This window comes from Diabrotica virgifera, chromosome 6 (assembly GCF_917563875.1).
Source record: "Diabrotica virgifera virgifera chromosome 6, PGI_DIABVI_V3a".
NCBI lineage: Eukaryota > Metazoa > Arthropoda > Insecta > Coleoptera > Chrysomelidae > Diabrotica > Diabrotica virgifera.
Window position 1 is genome coordinate 60,131,301 of NC_065448.1, and position 7,270 is coordinate 60,138,570.

General features: G+C 33.3%; 1 pseudogene; it reads right to left on the bottom strand.

Moving 5' to 3' along the window:
* Positions 1–605: 605 nt before the first annotated feature.
* Positions 606–3,749, bottom strand: LOC126887070 (ADP-ribosylation factor-like protein 1; annotated as a pseudogene).
* Between the last annotated feature and the right edge of the window lie 3,521 nt (positions 3,750–7,270).

The window sequence follows — 7,270 nt, forward strand, 5'->3', positions numbered from 1 at the left end:
ACATCAGATGGAAAAACTGCAAAATACACTTTCAAAATGTTTTTGAAAAATCTATCGAACGGTACTAAACACGACCCCCTACGAAGGTGGGGTGGAGGGTTACTTTAAAATCTTAAATGGGACCCCCAAATTTTTATTGCAGATTTGGATTCTTTACGTAAAAATAAGCAACTTTTATTCGAGATATTTTTCTAGTTATAGAGAGATGGTGCTATAATCGGAAAAAACGGTTGTTGGAAATGAAAATAAATTAAAAAATTGGCTCCACTAAAATGAAAAATTTTACTTAACTTTTTTTGGTTTTAGGACCTAATACATAATCACAACCCAATAGGTCCCCATAATGCCCGAGTGACTGCAAATTTAGCATACTTTGCTCCCCTACCACCATATCCTACCTTTTCGTTAATCGGTTTGTTTCTGTTGCTATACTGACAATCGGTAAATACCTGTTTATTGTGGAAGTTCGCAAACTACTTAGTTGTTAACTTTTTCTTCATAATAAAACTGATAAAAATAATTTAATAACAACCAATATTTACTATTTATATTTATAATTAGTAATATTTAATACAGACTTTTAAACTGGCATTATTATGTACCTATTATTTTCGATTTCTCAGACCATTGGCCAACCATTCCATGGCTATCTCTAAACCTTCACATTTTTAGTAGCAGATGTTTTGAGTATTTGAAACGTCCCATTTTTTAAATATCCCAGAACAGCAGGGAGATACTGGATTCCATCAAAATAAGAAAACTTCAATACTTGGGTCATATAACACGTGGTGGCAGATATGAACTCCTAAAATTAATTATGCAGGTAAAGATTCTGGCTGAGAAATCTCAGAGAATGGTTTAGATGCAGCTCAACTGAACTCTTTCGGGCTGTAGTATCAAAAGTGAGAATAGTAATGATGATTGCCAACCTTCGTCGCGGAGATGGCACGTAAAGAAAAAGATTTTTTAAACCTTCGAAGCCTAAGGCTTCATGAATTGCTTTCAGCGACATACAGTCCGATGTCTTGTTTATTCGCAAGTAATACTAAGATCGCATCTGCTAGCTTTTCTTCTTTTAATATTGGAACTAATTCATCTGTGGATATGCCAAAGAACTCTGCTTATCAGCTGAATGAACTACATATATGATTGCATCGGTATTGCCGTACTAGCATCTCCAATATGATCTTAGACTTGTATGTCCTGGAAGCAAATTTACAAAACCTATACTATTTCAGTCATGGGGGCGACTGAATTCGAGTAGGTTTTGTATGCAGAATATTAGTTACATATCCTATGCTATTTCGATTTGTAAGCGAAATTTTTGATTATTATTATATGTTTTAAAAATTAAAAGGAACAATATATATTTGGATAATATTAAAAATTAAAAACAAATGAATAATTACTAATATACGAATATATATAGTATGTCCCTGTAAGTTGGAACCATATGGAAAACTTTTTTATTATTGATTTTACGAAAAAAAAAAGATATTCTTCATAAAAAGTTCTGCATGGTTTAAAACCGAAGATGCAATCATCTGATATCGAGTTTTATCAATAGTATACAAGGGATGTCAAAAAATATGAACTTGTCTCAAGAGTAAAGTACCTTTATATATTTCACAAGATTGAAAATTGTTATTACAAAAATTTGTTTGGACTTAAAAATAATTTCCTAATATGCAACTACATTCTTCAAATTAAAAAAAAATGATAGAATGCACGCCGAAAATATAAGACTTTCAGGTATATTAAAAAAAGATCAATGTCCCTCGAATACCACAGTGCTGAAAAAATTTGTGACAACATTGGAAAAAATGAAAACTCCCTCACAAGTAATATCTATGTTTTCTCACAAAACTCGATTTGCCAGGAACCGAAAAATTCGAGTCCAACCTACCGCTGTAGCTCGAAGAAAGGATAGGGGACTAAAAGGACAGAATCGCATACAGTCTGGAGGACCAACAACTCTGGAAAAAAAGAAAAAGAATAAACCTCACAACATTAGTTTAAGCATAGAAAAAAAAAACGATTCTAGTGCAAAAAAACACTGACTTAACTCTGTTCAATAATTTAGTAGTTCTGTCTAATTTAGTAATCTGTTCAATAAGTATCTAATATTAGTAAATACCCATGTTAGATATTTTTTAATTCTTATACAATATGTCCCACTAAGTTTAAACCTTATGGAAAACTTTTTTTATTATTACTTTTACGAAAAAAAGTTTTTCTTTATAAAAGTTTTGCATGGTCGAAAACCTAAGATACAATCCTCAGATATCAAATTTTATTAAAAGTATACGAGGTATGTGAAAAAATATGATTTTCGCTCAAGAGTAAAGCACCTTTATATTCCACAATATTGAAAATTGTTATTATCGAAAGTTGTTTGGAATTTAAAATTATGTTCTAATGCACAATTATCTTTTTCTAATTGAAAAAAAAAACTGAAGATACCTATTATAATTTTTTTTTAACTCCGAAATTATTAATTTTACCAAAAAAAGTTATTCTTTATAAAAAGTTTTGCACGTTCTACAAAATAAGATTCAATAATAATATTTCACATTTTATCAATTTTATACGGGGTATGTCAAAAAATAATATGAATTTTGCTAAAGAGTAAAGTACCTTTATTTTGCACAATATTGAAAAAAATTATTATAAAAAGTTGTCCAGAATTCAAAAACACGTATGAGTATACAATAACATCTTTTTAGTTGAAATATTGTTAACTGTAAAGGTATTTTACTCTTGAACACATTTTATATTTTTTGACGAACCTTATATACAATTGATAAAATTTGATAAATTATGGTTGTATCTTAGTTTCTAGACCATGCAAAATTTTTGTAAAGAATAACTTTTTTTCGTAAAACTAATAATACCGAGAACATTAATTTGAGATAATCTGAGAAATTTTCAATTTTTTTTTTTCAATTAGAATAATGTAGTTGAATAGTAGAACATTACTTTTAAGTCCAAATAAAGTTTCATAATAACAATTTTCAATCTTGAGAAATATATAAAGATACTTTACTCTTGGCAAAAATTCATATTTTTTGACATCTCTCATATACTATTAATAAAACTTAATATCTGATAAGTGCATCTTCGGTTTTAGACCATGCAGAATTTTTATGAAGAATATGTATCTTTTTTTCGTAAAATCAATAATAAAAAAGTTTTCCATATGGTTCCAACTTACAGGGATATACTGTATATATTGGTATATTATTAATTATCCATTTTTTTTAATTTTTAATATTATTCAAATATATATTATTCATTTTAATTTTCAAAACATATCAAAACATAAATTTTATGATGTAATAATAAATCCACTTAGTAAATATTTGATTTGTTTTACTTACATGACTGAAACAGTATAGACATTTGCTCAATAATAATCAAAAATTTCCCTTAGAAATCCTACACCGAAATAGCATAGGATATGTACCTAAAATTCTGCATACAAAACCTACTCGAATTCAGTCGCCCCCATGACTGAAATGGTGTAGATTTTGTAAATTCGCGTCCTGGAAGATCCCATACTTGAAATTTGAGGTTGATATAGGTAACTTCTTCCGCATTAACTCCTTTAGTTGGATTGGTAGTTAATATTTCTCTTACTTGTAATTGATAATATAATGTCGTCTCTTTGCACTGTCTAATCACAAAATTAAAATCCTGTTTGGCCGAGTAACTAAGGGGCTTTTGAAATAGGTAAATAACATACCCATTATTATAACTTAATTTAGTAGCCTATGTTCTAAATGCTTATAAAAATTAGTTATACATTTTATTTTTAGTTAAACTTGTAGCTACTTTTTTTGGTCTTTAATAATACGCCTATAACTGACGTTGCGAATGTAACGTGCCCGTGACCCGTCAAAATGACCCGGTCAAAACAGCCCCGTCAAAAAAGCCCCGTCAAAATAGTCCGGATACAAAATAGCCTCGACAAATAGCCCGTAAACAAAATAGCCCCGACAAAATAGATGGCACACAAAATAGCCCCGGTCAAGACAGCCACAGCTTAAACAGCCCCGGCGAAAACACCCCCAATAAAAAGTTTTTTTACATTTTAACGGAGTACCATTTATTTTAAATCAATATTATAACTGGGAAATAAGCCACAATTTAACTTAAGAAAATGATTTTATTAACGTTTCGATTTCCACTTCGGACGTCGTTGTCAAAATACAAAATGTTAATTAAACAAAAATGTTGTTGCTTGGTATAAAAATTCTTCTTATAATTTAATTTAATCTGACTCATTCCTATCGGTAATTCAGACATAATTATACATTTTAAAGTAGAAGGCTTTAAAATGGTATTTCCAATATTTATGAGTTGTGTTCCTGGGACAACTTTATTGAAAGATAGTTCATTCGATTACATGAAATCAACTTTAACTTAAGAATATCCGTCACAAAAAAATCATAGCATGTGATCCATCTTTAAAAAGACAACGACACGCAATGTTAACAGTAAAATTCTCACGTTAGTGATTCCATAGTAAAGCAATCCTGGTTTTTTCTGACAGAAGACACAGGGTTCGAGTTCTCTGAAAAGACCATTTTTATTTAATGTAGTTAAGATAAACATCTGAATAGAGGATAATTACCATTTCCGAAAAAATGTATTTTTAAGGGATTATTTCATAATGAATTTTAAAGGGGCCTTTTTTGTCGGGACTATTTTGTCGGGGCTATTTTATGGGCGAGCTATTATTTCGCTGCTATTGTGTCGGAGCTGTTTTGTGTGCGGGATATTATGTCGGGGCTATTTTGTCGGAGCTTTTTCGACGAGGCTATTTTGACGGGGTACCAACGTGACGATTGACATTGACGTTAGACGACCAATAGAAACTTTATTATTAAAGGTTGATATTATGAGGTTTTAGCCGCATTGTCGCGTCGATCAAATACATGTAACGGTTTATAAATTGTCTGTTTCAAAGACTGTAAATAGTTTTTATCGACAAACGAATGACTAACGCACTACCACTCACTAATCTTGGCAAATATTTTTGTAGCATTAAATAATATACTACAAAACTCATATGGCTTTCCAACTAAAGTTTTCGCCATAGTTTCTATTTAATTTATTAATTACTTATTTAGATTGCAAATCTTGAAGTTCCTGATACCATTTAAACCATGATATTATATTCCTCCTATCTACTTCTACAATTTTGTTTCGTGGACCTAAAATATAAAACCAACTGATTTTCACCGACGCAAAATTTGTAATACCGGCTTAATAAAGACGAATGGAATCGCAACCCATTGAAGAATTGTTGATATCTCATGCATGTAGAATTAGAGGAAACCCTACACAAGAGAGCGGATCCCACAAGCGTACTCCTACTAAGCTCTCAACTCTAACTTACTACCTTACCACTATAACTATCGTATATTTTACAGTTGATCACATACACTGAATTACCAATAAAATTGAAAAATCATTAGAAGAATATAAGATCTGCGCTGCCCCGTGTGGGATGCGGGCCGCCCAAGTAGAATTCACCCACAGTATCTCCTGACTTGATCGTAGAAGGCGACTAATAGGAGCAGCATTCCGCTGTCCTCTTCCTTGAAATCCTGTCGACACCTAACCCTCAACGACCAAACCCCGATACCCACCTCAAACTCACCCCGCGTGAGATTGGAGTCCTTTTGCCCGTGGGTGAATGGCAAGGGCCGTCTGGACGTGGGGGAAGCGGGGCATGTATATGTCGCGCAACCTATCAAACTGCGTTCAGAACGTCCAAACCAGACACGCACTCCTATAATAAACACGCACTAGCACGAAGGAAATGTCGTTGCCACCTCCAGGACCACTACCCCCTGAGGCTTGTCTGGAAGCTACAGTCGGCAGCCCCGGCACCAAACTCGGGTGCGGAAGGCCAATAACCTACCCATCTTAAATTTTATATTATTACTGAAACTTTGGTAGAAACAAACCGGAAGGATCAAATGTTGACGACTTTGGCATCACCGAAAACACGGACACGATTTAGTTGCTGGAATGTAAAAACACTATATGAGATTTCTAAACTGGCTCAAGCAGTAAAAGAATTAAACAGATATAAATTAAGCTTTGTTGGTCTATCGGAAGTAAGATGGTTGGGCAATGGTGAACAACATACCCAAACAGGAGAACTTCTATTATATAGTGGTAAAGAAAATGGAAGTCACGAGAGCGGAGTGGGTCTTCTACTCAGTAAACAAGCCAAAAAAAGCCTCATTTCATGGAAACCCATTAATGACAGAATTATGACTGTCAGATTTTATACCAGATACCGTAAGATAACAGTTATTCAGTGCTATGCTCCTACGAACACATCTCTCCTCGAAGATAAAGACATTTTCTACGAACAACTAGAACAAACAACCCAACAAGTAAACAAAGGCGATATCCTAATAGTGATGGGCGATATGAACGCCAAAGTTGGAGAAGATAATATTAATTTAGAAACCGTAATGGGCAAACATGGCCTGGGAGTGATGAATGAAAATGGAGAGCGCTTTACAAATTTTTGCTCCAATCACCGTTAAGTTATTGGTGGAACCATCTTCCCACATAAAAATATTCACAAGGTAACATGGACTGCCCCTGGTCATACCAGAGAAAACCAAATAGATCACATCGCCATATCAAAAAGATGGAGATCATCTCTTCTTGATGTACGAAATAAAAGAGGAGCAGACATCGCAGGTGACCACCATTTGTTAATTGGTACCATTAAAATCAAGATGGCAAAAAACAAAATCACAAGAAACACCAACAGACCCACATATAACCTGAACAAATTAAAAACTCTTCCAGGAAAACACATGTTTAGGGAGGAGCTTCAAGTAAAAACAAGAGAACGTGAAGTAAATAGCTGGGAAGATTTGGCAAATGTTCTGACAGAAATAGCTGAAGACAAACTGGGTAAAAAAGAGAAAGATAGAAAGGAATGGATATCAGATGAAACTTGGAATCTTATCGAGGAAAGAAAACAACGAAAAAAAGATATCTTGCAAGCAAGAACTGTAGAAGGAAGAACGAACCGACAACAAGAATATGAAACACTAAATAAAGCAGTTAAAAGGAATGCAAGAAGAGACAAAAGAAGGTGGGCTGAAGAACTGGCAAAACAAGCAGAAACAGCTGCACAACACAACAGGACTAGAGAGCTGTACCAAATTACCAGACGATTAACAAAAAATGGGCCCAACTGTTCGAACATTGTAAGATCCAAGACAGGTGA